General features: G+C 41.1%; 1 protein-coding gene and 1 long non-coding RNA gene across 3 annotated transcripts in view; both read left to right on the top strand.

Moving 5' to 3' along the window:
* PPP2R3A (protein phosphatase 2 regulatory subunit B''alpha) overlaps positions 1-16,955 on the top strand; it is a 191,941-nt gene that overhangs the window by 92,212 nt on the left and 82,774 nt on the right. The window lies entirely within an intron of this gene.
* Positions 1-16,955, top strand: part of LOC134586612 (uncharacterized) — an 880,984-nt gene that overhangs the window by 35,773 nt on the left and 828,256 nt on the right. The window lies entirely within an intron of this gene.

Raw genomic sequence — 16,955 nt, forward strand, 5'->3', positions numbered from 1 at the left:
CTGACGTTGTTTGTTGTTCAGGAGCGGCTTGACAAGAGGAATACGACATCTGAAGCCCATGTCCAGGATCCGTCTGTGTGTGGTGGTTCTTGATGCACTGACTCCAGCCTCAGTCCACTCCTTGTGAAAGTCCCCAACACTTTTGAATGGTCTTTTCCTGACAATCCTCTCCAGGCTGTGGTCATCCCTACTGCTTGTACACCTTTTTCTTCCACACTTTTCCCTTCCACATAACTTTCTATTAATGTGCTTTGATTCAGCACTTTGGGAACATCCATCCTTCGCAATTACCTTTCGAGGCTTTCCCTCCTTATGGAGGGTGTCAATGATGGTTTTCTGCACTGTCAGGTCAGCAGTCTTCCCCATGATTGTGATTCCTACTGAACCAGACTTAGAGACCATTTAACCCCTTAAGGACCAAACTTCTGGAATAAAAGGGAATTATGACATGTCACACATGTCATGTGTCCTTAAGGGGTTAAAGGCTCAGAAACTCTTTGCAGGTGTTATTGCTTACTTATTAGAGTGGGACACTATGAGCCTAGAATATTGCACCTTTTCACAATTTGGAATTAGCTTGGCCAATGACAAGCCTCTCATTCTTATCTATGGAGTCTGAACTGTCAGCAGTGCAAGTGTTAAAAAGCAGATAGGGCACAAGCTGTTTAATTCTCTTTTTTTGAGATTAGCTGTGTGACAGACACTACCATGCACATGAGATAACTCTCTCTATAAATCTGACAAATTGTCTGTTCTATCTACACTGTGCTAGGGTGAGTGGCTAAGTTTTTTTCTGATCATATCCCCAGTTCTGCTGTGAACAGTGATTTTTGGCACTTGTAGTTCAACTCGCAGCTTTCTTAAAGGACCACTATAGGCACCCAGACCACTTCAGCTTAAAGAAGTGGTCTGGTTGCCAGGTCCAACTAGGATTAACCCTGCCTGCTGTAAACATAGCAGTTTCATAGAAACTGCTATGTTTACAAATGGGTTAATCCAGCCTCTAGTGGCTGTCTCATTGACAGCCGCTAGAGGCGCTTCTCACTGTGATTTTCACAGTGAGAAGACGCCAGCATTCATAGGAAAGCATTGAGAATGCTTTCCTATGGACTGGCTGAATGCGCGCGCGGTTCTTGCCGTGCATGCGCATTCAGCCGATGACGGGGAAAGGAGGAGGAGAGTTCCCCGCGCCGAGGGAGCCCGGCGCTGGAAAAAAAGTAAGATTTAACCCTTTCCTCTCCATCCAGCCCGGTGGGAGGGGGACCCTGAGGGTGGGGCACCCTCAGGGCACTATAGTGCCAGGAAAACGAATGTTTTCCTGGCACTATAGTGGTCCTTTAAGTGGCAAATTCACAAAAACCTTTGCTGTGCTTGCTGATGGCATGTTCATGTGTTATTGGACTCTCTAGGTTAGGAGAGATGGACAGAAAGGGAAATGTATACACTGTACACTACCCCTTCTAAATATTTTGGTGTCAAATGTTTATTTAAATAATACTTATTGATCCACCTTAATTACAAGCGTAATTCTCAGCAGTGTTAACAGTGGGACAGTATCTTGAATGGTCACTCCACTGCCCAAATAAAAATTATTTCATATAATAATAGGCCAATAACTGAATTAAATTCTCCAAATTTTTAATTTTGGCCTCATTTTTCAACATACCATTTAATGAATAGACCTATTTTGGGGGGGGGAAAACACAGGGAACACTGTGAAAAGTGTAAAAGGTAACAAAACAGTGACAGACTGAAAGGATTAATTAAAGAAGAGTAAGCAGAGTTGAAGATTGGAACTTGGAAGTGAAGGAAAAAGAGAGTAAAAATTGATGAGTGTTATACTCTACACACAAAGCATTTCAACTTGCCCGAGTGCTTCATATATCTGGAGTGCCTATATTCAATAGCAATCAGTCCTTTTGTTATTGGGGCAGACACCCCCTGTCTATCACTCAGACTACTAGGAAGGTTTCCTTCCACTTGCTTTTAGCTCCAGATAGCTCCCATTCTCAATGAGCTCTACTAGAGCTCAATTGGAAAGCTGTGATCAAGTGTGCATGCGCATACTCGCAGCTCCAGCACAGAGGCTTCTCAATGAGAAGTGTCTGATTGGAGTGTGACCTGGCACAGACTGAGGGCTTGCAGAAAAACATTAAGAATAAAATAATAGCATATTTTATTTGGGGGTATACCTACTACATTGTAAAAAAAAAATACAAATTTAACAAAAATCAGTGAAATATTTCCTTTTAGTTTTAAGTGATTAAACGTGTGACACATGGGACTATACCTCATGATGAGACAGAATAATGGATCTTTGTCTCGGGTGGCAGATATACTTGCACTGCCCTGTGTCTGTGCAGAAGAATCTTGTGTATTTGAATGTTGTGGGTGCAGAGAAGGCTGAGAGCTGTATGGAGGGATGGGGGGGGGGCTGTGTTTGTAGTATTGTGGGGGTGGCGAGGGCTGTATCGGGGGCAGATCACTAAGTCAATGACTGTTAGTGCAATCGGATCCTGCAAGTGATTTGCAACAGATAGAGGTGCAGACCACAATTCTCCCTCGAGATAGTGAAGTGGACACAGGGCTGAGCAGGAAGAATATTTGAACTCCTTGCTGGCCTGTTAAGGACACCTATAAAGGCCTGACTCCTAGGTGGCTTGCTATGCTGCTTTATGAATAATCCTGCTCTGCTATACTGTGAAAAAAAACTGAATTAAAGCAAATTTGGGGAAAACACAAATGTTGCTCTTCTTTCTAATTAGTTATATTTACGTTTGCATTGTTATTTTTATTGCATATTGTCTTTATATATAAGTAGCCTTTTCTGTCTTAACTCATCACTCAAAACTTTAAACTCCAAACGTTAATTTTTTTTTTTTTTTTTTTAGTTGTGATGTAGGGAAAGCACAATTTGAAGGCTTGTTGCAGATATCTCCTTCTCTGCCATGTTATGTGTCATACTGAACAAGGTGCGAGGACATGTGGAATGCAAGCCTTTTTAGAAGGCATGACCTCATTGCCCTATAAATGACTATTCCTGGTTCTGAGTACAGAGTGTTTTACAAGCATTGGTATGTCTCATCATTGGATAGTGGAACGGACTAAGAATTTTGTATGTCTGCACCGTACAGACAAAGTTAAAAAAGCAACCCTTGATTTAGAAAAGTCTCTGAAACTGCTAGCGGCAGGCTATATCAAACAATACCTGCAGCAACTGCACACAGTAAGGTTTTTATAATGACACATTAAATGCAGTTTGTTTTAAAGTGGTCCAAGTTCATACTCCCAAAATGTCCCTTTTTAGGAAGGGTAGTCCTACATGACTTTTTTTTTTTCTTGCCTTTTCTATCCTATTGTTTCTTTATGTAGGGGCCCCAGCATATGAATGTGTAATTGTGAGCACGAAAAAAAACTTGGAACATACAAAAATAAACATGATAAATATGTTTAGAAAAAGTATGTTAAATAAGTTACCGAGGTGTTAGTAGGTCACAAAGTCACCTAAAATGTCCCAGAATAGCCCTGTGTTATTGTCACATCTCTGTATAAACCCTATAAGTCAGGGGTCAAGTCCTGGGGGGAAAAGTGTTGGAACCCAAAATCCATCTCCACCCCTAAAAGAAAATCATATGCTCATATGCATATATATATATGGGTGAAGGGGTGATAGTGTGTGGGGGCTGAAAGTGTTTGGGGATGGTGATATTGTATGAAGGGGGTGTCAGTGTGTGCATGGGGATGATAGAGTATGTGTGGGGGTGACAGTGTGTGTGTGGGAGGGTGACAGGATGTGTGGGAAGGTGACGGTGTGTGATGGAGAGGTGACAGGGTTTGTGAAGGGGTACTGTAGGGTGGTGATGGCTGTGACAAGGTGTGGGTAGGGGGGCTGTGAGAGGGTAAGGGGGCTTCTGCAGGACTCGAGCCCTGCTCTAAATTGAATATGCTTCTCTTATTGTGTCTATTTCTTTGAGACTTTTTATTCAGCCTACAATCAGGAATGTTTATTATTTGAATAAAGAAAAAAAAGTCTCAGCTGTTCCTGACTAAACTAGAGCAATTGCAGACTAATATCGATGTCATTGTCTACCTGAACTCTGTGACCCATGAACATTACCAGACACCAAGTATCCTCATTAGAGGAAACCTGAATTCCTATTTTCCTCTTTGTTTTGAATTGGTTTGACCTAGATTCTTGGTAAGTACATACCTAGATTTAGATTGGACAATTGATTTGGTCTATTTTTTGACTTTGGGGAAAAAAACAAAACAGTTATTTGTTTATATTTCCTTATTTGGTTATTTCATTATTCTGCTTCAAGCAATAAGCATTCTAATGAGTTTTGACATATTTGACTGGATCGGAGAAGATAAGATATATATTTTTTTCTTAAGACTTCCTTCCTTCTCCCTTTCCGAGTCACATGTTCAATAGATTGAGGCAATTCCAGTGGAGGCCAAAGTCCTAATCAAAGCACTACTTCCGTCATATTTCACAGATGATAACTGAAGGTTGCAAACACATTTCTTTTCACATTGTACAAGATGTTTACCTCATCCGTGCATGATATTTTGCAGTGGTAATTTTTTTAATTATGCCTTTATGCTGGAGAGCTTCTTGACATGTTCAAAAGCTGTCATTCTACCACTACATTTAAAAAAAAAAAAAAAAAAAAGTTTTAGGCTTTTGACGGTGCAAATGCTATAATTATGAAGGTCTGGAGAGGCTGCATGTGTAGCCAAGACACCTACTAGTGACATGGGAAACAGCACACATAGTTTTGTGGCCGTTCAGCTGAGCAAGTAACATCATCCATTCATGTCCATTTCAGAACATAATGTTGGAGAAGAATCCTTAAGAAAAGTATATTTTTTGCCACCCATGCGTGGCAATTTGCAGGATAGTGTTTAAAATGAATATATTGTATGCATTTTGAATAAAAAGTTCAGTTTAATGTTTTTTCATTTTTTTTTAAATGTATTTATTTTATTTGGGTTTTTTTGTTGTTTTTTTCTAAATCCACTTCTAATCTTTCAATATGTTGTCATTATTCTCAATTAAGAACACTACTACAGGTTGGGCTGCCTCAGACAGTCTCTTGCTGTTTTGTTAATCCAGCTCTTACTAAACATAAAGAGATGCCAAAATAAATGTCTTGCCATTGCAATCGGCTTTTTCCTTCCTGCTATAGTAGCATGGTAGCAAATAGTAGGAAGTCTTGTTTGGGAAATCCTTTTAAGGTCACCATTTTTCATAGCTACAAGGAATTATCGAAGCACAGCAGAAATGAGTCACTTGTCTGTATGCATCCATGCCAAAAATTCAACACTGATTTCCAGGTTCTGAAAGACAAGCGTGGGTGACAGGGGACAACACAGAAATTGGTTTTTTTTGCCAGAGGACACTAAACTGCACAGTCATTTTAAGATGGTGCCCTCTGGAAAAATAAAGGTTAAAGGGACCTGTTTTTTTGGGTTTTTTTTCCATACTTTAACTCTTCTGGTAGTTCGTATAGCTATGTGTTCACTACTGCACATACCCTCTGTTTTCCAGAAATGTATGGGAGGCACATACATCATACACAATACAATTTCCCATGTGTACGATATGACTAATGTGTGACTTTTAATTGACTGTGTTAGAACTAAAGTCAACATCCATTTGCAGGGTAGAGGGAATTACTTACCTTCTCTAAGAGGAATTTTTCGGAAGAAAATGGAATGTCTGAAATATATCAAGTATGAAAGTCTGGGATTTTGCTACAGGAAGATGACACGTACGCAGACTTATGTGTCAAAATTCTATGTATGGGACTAAAACGGTAGAGTGACACATTTTTAGTTTAATTAAAGGAACTCATCAGTGTTTGGAATACAAAGCTGTATTCCTAACACTAACGTGTCTTGCGCCCCCCCAACCCTGCTGCTGCAATGAAAGGGTTTATAAAAACAAAAAAAAACACTTAGCTGATTCCAGCGCCGAGGTCCCTTGGCTCTGGCATGGTCCCAGCCTACTCCAATGTCAGCTTAAGGTGAAACCTAAAGTGCATGCGCGGCAAGCACAGGGTGAGGACGTCCAGTGTTGTTTCAAAGAATTAAACTCAGTGAACCTGCAAGAAGCAACTGTAGTGGCGGTCTGGGAGACGGCCAGTAGAGGCCTGTTTAATGAGATACTATAGTACCAGGAATACAAAGCTGTATTTCTGGAACTATCATTCCCCTGTCACTCCCCCCACCTCCCCCACAGTAAATAGAGGGATAAACACCCTTTATTTACTTACCCGATCCCAGTGCCGATGTCCCTCGGTGCTGATGTGATGCTCCACCCCTCCGTCCTGCAATGATTTCGGAAGCTCTCTAGCGGCCCAGCCACTTTGGGCAGACTCCGTGCTGCTATGTTTAACATTGCAGCACTAGGTGCAGAAGGGACACTGCACCCAGACCACTTCAGTTAGCTGAAGTGGTCTGGATTCCTTCAGTGTCCCTTTAACTCTGCAATGTAAACATGGCACTTTCTCTAAAACTGTAATGTTTTACATTGCAGTGTTAAGGGGACAAGGACGCTGCCCCCAGACCACATCAATGATATGAAGTGGTCTGGGTGCCTATAGTGTCCCATCAAATTGGGAACTTTATATTTTGGCACAACACCCTAAAAATGCACTTGATTTTTCCTTGGATTTATATTGAATTAAAGGGACACTCCGGGCACCAATACCATGTTACTGTATTTGTTAGGTTTTGGCCTCATTAATATGGTATTTTTATCTGCATGCTCAAATCGTTATAACAAAGTAAGAGTAAATACCGGTAACTGTGCTAGCATTCACCTGTACATATTATCTGCCTCTATGGTTATGTCACTTAGACAGATGGTATGTTTTCAGCTAGTCTGACGTTTGGCAGCCAGTGTATATACTGACAAGACTGACAGCCAAACAACTTTTTAGCTGAAAGCTTTTTGAACAGAAACAAAACACATGAAATATGAATATATTAAAAAATATTAATCAAATTAAAACGCAACCCACACTGGTATTTAATGTAGGAAGCATATAAAGATACAAATACAAGATACTAAGAAACAGAACTGTTATCACTTCATCACTAAAATTTGTCTTACCTCTTATAATCTTTATTCCAATTGAGTTAAAAGTCAAAGATTTTGTCCCATGGGACTGATTTATGTTCTAGAACAGGGGTGGGCAACTTTCGGTACTATACACATACGGTATGTTCCAACCAGAAATTTAGAGACACAAAACTATAAAACTCCCCATAGTTCAAATAGAAAAATGACTGTTATGCATCGCGTACAAATCTCAAGTTGGACTTTAAGAAGTCCTCCCTGGTCACAGAAAATCTTGTTTGCCCCCCACTTTCTGATTTCATACTGCATTTCCTAAGATTCTTTTAGGATGCCGTTTTAAATAGTTTTGTTTAAACCAAAGCATGGGCGGTGATCCTAAATGCCTTTAAACTTAGTAGGTCTCCTATAGCACAATAAATATAACACAGTAAAACTTCCCAAAAACCTGCTTGGTCAGTACCCGAGCTGCAAAGAGTTTGCTAACATTCTCTTTTTTCAAAATTGACATTCTGAACTGAAACAGAATTCTGGAGGCCTTCTGACCTATTTAAGTCACCGTATGTCCAAAACTTAGTTTCACATTTTTGTGCATTCTTGGTTTTGGCACATTTTTTAAAGTCGTATCCTTTGCTTCCTGCTAATTTCTAGCGAAGGTTATAACTGTGGACAAAGGATAATCTAACTTTTATACAGATTGAGTTATCAAATACTTTTTTTTAAAAAAAGCTGTAGCATGAACTGTAAATAATATTCAAGTAAGTGTCCTGAACCTCAAATACCATAATATTCATTATTATTATTTGTTGTTCATCGATAAGATATTTAAATGAGAAACAATACGAGGCAGTTTTACAATGTTTTGTTCTGGCATTTTTTACTTTTTTCATTCTGTTATTTTTTTAGATTGCTGAATCAGTTGATTAATGCGGTATAAAACATGGTAATTATCCAAGTTTCAATTTAATGTCATATTTTAGACCAAAGCTGCAAAAATTGTGAAATGTAAGATTTTTTTTTTTCAATTTAGTTATTGTGGCCTAAATTTTGAACTTCTAATGTGAGAAAGTTGAATTACAGAAACAATAGGTTCAAAACCGCTATTTAATATATTGGCTATTCAGAAATATATTAAATAACAATAGAATTATTTTAGTGAGTGTTTAGTCTGATCCTCCAGATAGTGCAGACCACGTTAAAGGCTCCCTCAGTGCCTCCAGCACTTGGTAAATAAGTGCCAACCAGCGGTGCAGACCATGATTCCCTTACCGGTTTTGCAGGGATTTAACAGAACCTGAACTGGACCACCTGGGATTTATGGATTATATCCCACGCCTCCCTGCAAAAAGGTAAGCAGGAGAAAAGTGGAAAAAACTTTGTGGAAGTTCCCCCCCCCCCCCCCCCCCCGTCACTCTGACACACATCACACCCAGCCAATCTCACATAAGACAGTTTATTCTATTGATTAGCTTTTATATAGTGTCAACATATTCCACAGGGGTTTGCTATTATAGAAAGGGCTTATTTAGAGGTGAAGAAGGGCCTGCTCAAATGAGCTTGCAATCTATGCAGATTTGAGGTAGGTAGATATACCTAGTGAGCAGGGGTATTTACTACAGTGAGAATTCAAAGTGAATTTCAAATTTAAAGCCCAAGTAGCTGAACTGATGGCATAGCAAAAAATGTTTGGCTATTTTACCTTAAATTTTAAATTCACCTTGAATTTGACATCATCTGTGGATCTACCTTTTAGGCAAGCCTGGTTCAGTCTATACAGGTTAAATCTGTAAGTCTTTTTACTCTCCATTAAAAAAGCAATAAGCACTGTGATTTGTCAGCTTTAAGCTTATCCTTACAGAAATTGCTTGGAGGAGATGAGCTCTCATGGGGGACATTAGCCAATCAGATTGTTTTGCTGACGGGTTGCTTGCAATAACCATGCTCCCCAGGGTCATAATATGCTTTAAGGGCTGGTTTTTTTTTTCTTTTTCTTTTTTTAAATGTTGCTTTCTTTTCCTCATACATCAAGTATAACTTTCCATCTAGCTAATTAAGTGTTCCTTTGTGTATTATCTTGAAGTCTGGCTTTGTTTCCAGTTCGACATTCCCATTTTATTCAGCTCATTGATATTTATAAGCCATCCTATTTGCCTAGAGGAGTCATTTGTTAGTAATATTATCATATCTTCTTGTACCATTGGGGAATGCAATACCTCTGTTTCCATGACATCTTTGATTTGATCACGGAATGGTGCATTTTCCAACATTTCTGTTTTTGCCCATATTTTACAATTTGCCTTGCGTCTTGTGACTTATAGTCCTGTGTGCTGCACTTAATGCCGGTTATAAGCATAATGTGAAATTCCAATACAATTCAGAGATACCGTAAGACAAAGCAGGAGGGACTATTTTTGTAAGGCTTGAGGTTGACAAAAGTTGACAACCAGCAGAGCTCTGCCGTAAACTTTTGTGCAATCCTAGCAGCCATTGCGAGTGATGGCTCTGGAATTCAGGCATGGTCTTACTCATCGTGAGACATGACTATGGAGGCTCTTGCAGTCTCACGTAATCCTCCATAGACTCCAGTGCTGTAGTCTCTCCCATATGGGTGTGAAAGTCGTGTGTTGACACGGCTACAAACAGATGAAGCCCTGGTCGCTGAAAAAGGTGCCCTGGCAGAAATTGGAATCAGCCGTGACGGGCAGTTTCAGCCTCCACTGCACCCCACATTTCCCCACATTTACTAGAAACTAATTTGAATTGTCACCTTTGGGGTCTTTGCAAAATATGTTTGAGATAAAAATAAAAGCTGCAGTTAGTTGCCTTAATCTTCTATTTGTTATTTTAATGATTTAGTAGACGTTTTATTACAAACCATTGCTTGTAACCTTAAAGCTGCAGAAATACTAACCCGTTAGATAGGCGTTCCAGTCATTGTCCAATCGAATGCTCTGCATTGAGGACCAGTGGGGACCTGATGCTTGTGCATCAAAGCTTCCCTATAGGAAATTACTGAATCAATGCTTTTTGGGGGGACTTCTGTGACATGTGTGCAAGTTTTGTTCGGTCAGTAAGAAAGCTGTCGACTTGACCCTGCGTTCTAAAACAATGAAAAGCTACTAAAAGTTGCCTTAACCAATCTTTATTTTAACCACTTTGATCACAGTTTAGAGTATAAACGTTTTTACTTTCATGCATTTTGCAGAATGAAATTAAGTCCATGAAGCCAGATTCACCCTCTTTTATCTCTAGGAATGATTAACCACCTGTAGAGAAACACATTTCCCTGACAGAAGCCAATGTTTACTGATTTAATGCTTGCCACTGTGCTGAAGGTGGCTGTTAACTCCCTACTTCCAAACTGTAAAGGAAGCTTCAGTGGGTACTACTATTTCTACAGTGTAGGAAGAGAATGACTGAATGACCTCTACCATCTCACTTTAGCATTATATTAGAATTCCAAAGATTGATAAAGAGTGTTTTTTTATTTTTGCTTTTATATTTTTAAAAATATAATTTAATTATATGAAACGCACGTTATGCTGAAATTAAGACATTCTTTTGTTATTTTAAATAGCTGTACTTCTAATAGTACATATATGCAAGGTATTTGACATTTTTTATTCACCTATTTTGTTTCCTTTTAAACTAACATCATGGACCATTGTATTTTGTCTAAAACATTTAATTTCCCAGATATTTTTACAAACATTGAATGAATATGTGAAAAATAATTGTGTAAATATTGTCTGAAGTTTCTGTGAAAGCAATCTATACACAAAATAGTTTTTATTATTTAATATTCTAGCTATGTATATGAAGCTATGTGCTTCAAATAAATGTTATGCTAATATTTTGCAATCAAAAAATGCTAATTAGTGAAGAGGTTAATAACACAAACGTGCAAACATAAATACATCTTTGTAAATGCTATACTGCAAAATGCAAAAAAAGTTAATGTTCTCAAAAGTTTTTTTTTTAAAGATGTATATTAGATTAATCTCCACAAACAGTACCCCAGTAGTATATTAGTAATGCCCTCTAAATGAGTGATCTGTATAAGCTGTGTCACACACTGTTTAATACATGTCCCAGAGAGAACTCTGATTGATTTGTGTTTCTCTTACTCTCTCTGTAACTAACTCATCTCTGCACTCTTAAACTATGTCCATTTCTCTCTTTAACTACCCCCCATACTCTTACACTCTATCTGCCTGTAACTAGAACCGTGCACTTGTAAACTCTCTCTCTCTGTAACTGCTCTCCATGCACTCTTACACACTCACTATCTATCATTCTCTGTACCTAGACCCTCTGCACTCTTACACACTCCATCTCTATCATTCTCTGTACCTAGCCCCTCCGCACTCTTACACACTCCATATCTATCATTCTCTGTGCCTAGCCTCTCTGCACTCTTACACACTCACTATCTATCATTCTCTGTACCTAGCCCTCTGCACTCTTACACACTCCATCTCTATCATTCTCTGTACCTAGCCCCTCCGCACTCTTACACACTCCATCTCTATCATTCTCTGTGCCTAGCCTCTCTGCACTCTTACACACTCCATCTCTATCATTCTCTGTACCTAGCCCCTCTGCACTCTTACACACTCCATCTCTATCATTCTCTGTACCTAGCCCATCTGCACTCTTACACACTCCATCTCTATCATTCTCTGTACCTAGCCCCTCTGCCCTCTTACACACTCCATCTCTACCATTCTCTGTTCCTAGTCCCTCTGCACTCTTACACAATCCATCTCTATCATTCTCTGTACCAAGCCCCTCTGCACTCTTACACACGCCGTCTCTATCATTCTCTGTACCTAGCCTCTCTGCACTCTTACACACTCCATCTCTCTCATTCTCTGTACCTAGCCTCTCTGCACTCTTACACACTCCATCTCTATCATTCTCTGTACCTAGCCTCTCTGCACTCTTACACACTCCATCTCTATCATTCTCTGTACCTAGCCCCTCTGCACTGTTACACACTCCATCTCTATCATTCTCTGTACCAAGCCCTTTTGCACTCTTACACACTCCATCTATATCATTATCTTTACCAAGCCCTTCTGCACTCTTACACACTCCATCTCTATCATTCTCTGTACCTAGCCCCTCTGCACTGTTACACACTCCATCTCTATCATTCTCTGTACTTAGCCTCTCTGCACTCTTACACCCTCCATCTCTATCATTCTCTGTACCTAGCCTCTCTGCACTCTTACACACTCCATCTCTATCATTCTCTGTACCTAGCCTCTCTGCACTCTTACACACTCCATCTCTATCATTCTCTGTACTTAGCCTCTCTGCACTCTTACACACTCCATCTCTATCATTCTCTGTACTTAGCCTCTCTGCACTCTTACACTCTCCATCTCTATCATTCTCTGTACCTAGCCTCTCTGCACTCTTACACACTCCATCTCTATCATTCTCTGTACTTAGCCTCTCTGCACTCTTACACACTCCATCTCTATCATTCTCTGTACTTAGCCTCTCTGCACTCTTACACACTCCATCTCTATCATTCTCTGTACTTAGCCTCTCTGCACTCTTACACTCTCCATCTCTATCATTCTCTGTACCTAGCCTCTCTGCACTCTTACACACTCCATCTCTATCATTCTCTGTACTTAGCCTCTCTGCACTCTTACACTCTCCATCTCTATCATTCTCTGTACCTAGCCCCTCTGCACTCTTACACACTCCATCTCTATCATTCTCTGTACTTAGCCTCTCTGCACTCTTACACTCTCCATCTCTATCATTCTCTGTACCTAGCCCCTCTGCACTCTTACACACTCCATCTCTATCATTCTCTGTACTTAGCCTCTCTGCACTCTTACACTCTCCATCTCTATCATTCTCTGTACCTAGCCCCTCTGCACTCTTACACACTCCATCTCTATCATTCTCTGTACTTAGCCTCTCTGCACTCTTACACTCTCCATCTCTATCATTCTCTGTACCTAGCCCCTCCGCACTCTTACACACTCCATCTCTATCATTCTCTGTGCCTAGCCTCTCTGCACTCTTACACACTCCATCTCTATCATTCTCTGTACCTAGCCCCTCTGCACTCTTACACACTCCATCTCTATCATTCTCTGTACCTAGCCCATCTGCACTCTTACACCCTCCATCTCTATCATTCTCTGTACCAAGCCCTTCTGCACTCTTACACACTCCATCTATATCATTCTCTGTACCAAGCCCCTCTGCACTCTTACACACGCCGTCTCTATCATTCTCTGTACCAAGCCCCTCTGCACTCTTACACACGCCGTCTCTATCATTCTCTGTACCTAGCCTCTCTGCACTCTTACACACTCCATCTCTCTCATTCTCTGTACCTAGCCTCTCTGCACTCTTACACACTCCATCTCTATCATTCTCTGTACCTAGCCTCTCTGCACTCTTACACACTCCATCTCTATCATTCTCTGTACCTAGCCCCTCTGCACTGTTACACACTCCATCTCTATCATTCTCTGTACCAAGCCCTTTTGCACTCTTACACACTCCATCTATATCATTATCTTTACCAAGCCCTTCTGCACTCTTACACACTCCATCTCTATCATTCTCTGTACCTAGCCCCTCTGCACTGTTACACACTCCATCTCTATCATTCTCTGTACTTAGCCTCTCTGCACTCTTACACCCTCCATCTCTATCATTCTCTGTACCTAGCCTCTCTGCACTCTTACACACTCCATCTCTATCATTCTCTGTACCTAGCCTCTCTGCACTCTTACACACTCCATCTCTATCATTCTCTGTACTTAGCCTCTCTGCACTCTTACACACTCCATCTCTATCATTCTCTGTACTTAGCCTCTCTGCACTCTTACACTCTCCATCTCTATCATTCTCTGTACCTAGCCTCTCTGCACTCTTACACACTCCATCTCTATCATTCTCTGTACTTAGCCTCTCTGCACTCTTACACACTCCATCTCTATCATTCTCTGTACTTAGCCTCTCTGCACTCTTACACACTCCATCTCTATCATTCTCTGTACTTAGCCTCTCTGCACTCTTACACTCTCCATCTCTATCATTCTCTGTACCTAGCCTCTCTGCACTCTTACACACTCCATCTCTATCATTCTCTGTACTTAGCCTCTCTGCACTCTTACACTCTCCATCTCTATCATTCTCTGTACCTAGCCCCTCTGCACTCTTACACACTCCATCTCTATCATTCTCTGTACTTAGCCTCTCTGCACTCTTACACTCTCCATCTCTATCATTCTCTGTACCTAGCCCCTCTGCACTCTTACACACTCCATCTCTATCATTCTCTGTACTTAGCCTCTCTGCACTCTTACACTCTCCATCTCTATCATTCTCTGTACCTAGCCCCTCTGCACTCTTACACACTCCATCTCTATCATTCTCTGTACTTAGCCTCTCTGCACTCTTACACTCTCCATCTCTATCATTCTCTGTACCTAGCCCCTCCGCACTCTTACACACTCCATCTCTATCATTCTCTGTGCCTAGCCTCTCTGCACTCTTACACACTCCATCTCTATCATTCTCTGTACCTAGCCCCTCTGCACTCTTACACACTCCATCTCTATCATTCTCTGTACCTAGCCCATCTGCACTCTTACACCCTCCATCTCTATCATTCTCTGTACCAAGCCCTTCTGCACTCTTACACACTCCATCTATATCATTATCTTTACCAAGCCCTTCTGCACTCTTACACACTCCATCTCTATCATTCTCTGTACCTAGCCCCTCTGCACTGTTACACACTCCATCTCTATCATTCTCTGTACTTAGCCTCTCTGCACTCTTACACCCTCCATCTCTATCATTCTCTGTACCTAGCCTCTCTGCACTCTTACACACTCCATCTCTATCATTCTCTGTACCTAGCCTCTCTGCACTCTTACACACTCCATCTCTATCATTCTCTGTACCTAGCCTCTCTGCACTCTTACACACTCCATCTCTATCATTCTCTGTACTTAGCCTCTCTGCACTCTTACACACTCCATCTCTATCATTCTCTGTACTTAGCCTCTCTGCACTCTTACACTCTCCATCTCTATCATTCTCTGTACCTAGCCTCTCTGCACTCTTACACACTCCATCTCTATCATTCTCTGTACTTAGCCTCTCTGCACTCTTACACTCTCCATCTCTATCATTCTCTGTACCTAGCCCCTCTGCACTCTTACACACTCCATCTCTATCATTCTCTGTACTTAGCCTCTCTGCACTCTTACACTCTCCATCTCTATCATTCTCTGTACCTAGCCCCTCTGCACTCTTACACACTCCATCTCTATCATTCTCTGTACTTAGCCTCTCTGCACTCTTACACACTCCATCTCTATCATTCTCTGTACTTAGCCTCTCTGCACTCTTACACACTCCATCTCTATCATTCTCTGTACTTAGCCTCTCTGCACTCTTACACTCTCCATCTCTATCATTCTCTGTACCTAGCCCCTCTGCACTCTTACACACTCCATCTCTATCATTCTCTGTACTTAGCCTCTCTGCACTCTTACACACTCCATCTATATCATTATCTTTACCAAGCCCTTCTGCACTCTTACACACTCCATCTCTATCATTCTCTGTACCTAGCCCCTCTGCACTGTTACACACTCCATCTCTATCATTCTCTGTACTTAGCCTCTCTGCACTCTTACACCCTCCATCTCCATCATTCTCTGTACCTAGCCTCTCTGCACTCTTACACACTCCATCTCTATCATTCTCTGTACCTAGCCTCTCTGCACTCTTACACACTCCATCTCTATCATTCTCTGTACTTAGCCTCTCTGCACTCTTACACACTCCATCTCTATCATTCTCTGTACTTAGCCTCTCTGCACTCTTACACTCTCCATCTCTATCATTCTCTGTACCTAGCCCCTCTGCACTCTTACACACTCCATCTCTATCATTCTCTGTACTTAGCCTCTCTGCACTCTTACACTCTCCATCTCTATCATTCTCTGTACCTAGCCCCTCTGCACTCTTACACACTCCATCTCTATCATTCTCTGTACTTAGCCTCTCTGCACTCTTACACACTCCATCTCTATCATTCTCTGTACTTAGCCTCTCTGCACTCTTACACACTCCATCTCTATCATTCTCTGTACTTAGCCTCTCTGCACTCTTACACTCTCCATCTCTATCATTCTCTGTACCTAGCCCCTCTGCACTCTTACACACTCCATCTCTATCATTCTCTGTACTTAGCCTCTCTGCACTCTTACACTCTCCATCTCTATCATTCTCTGTACCTAGCCCCTCTGCACTCTTACACACTCCATCTCTATCATTATCTGTACTTAGCCTCTCTGCACTCTTACACTCTCCATCTCTATCATTCTCTGTACCTAGCCCCTCTGCACTCTTACACACTCCATCTCTATCATTCTCTGTACTTAGCCTCTCTGCACTCTTACACACTCCATCTCTATCATTCTGTGTACTTAGCCTCTCTGCACTCTTACACACTCCATCTCTATCATTCTCTGTACTTAGCCTCTCTGCACTCTTACACTCTCCATCTCTATCATTCTCTGTACCTAGCCCCTCTGCACTCTTACACACTCCATCTCTATCATTCTCTGTACTTAGCCTCTCTGCACTCTTACACTCTCCATCTCTATCATTCTCTGTACCTAGCCTCTCTGCACTCTTACACACTCCATCTCTATCATTCTCTGTACTTAGCCTCTCTGCACTCTTACACACTCCATCTCTATCATTCTCTGTACCTAGCCCTTCTGCACTCTTACACCCTCCATCTCTATCATTCTCTGTACCTAGCCCCTCTGCCCTCTTACACACTCCATCTCTATCATTCTCT

Source organism: Pelobates fuscus, chromosome 2, assembly GCF_036172605.1.
Source record: "Pelobates fuscus isolate aPelFus1 chromosome 2, aPelFus1.pri, whole genome shotgun sequence".
NCBI classification, from domain to species: domain Eukaryota; kingdom Metazoa; phylum Chordata; class Amphibia; order Anura; family Pelobatidae; genus Pelobates; species Pelobates fuscus.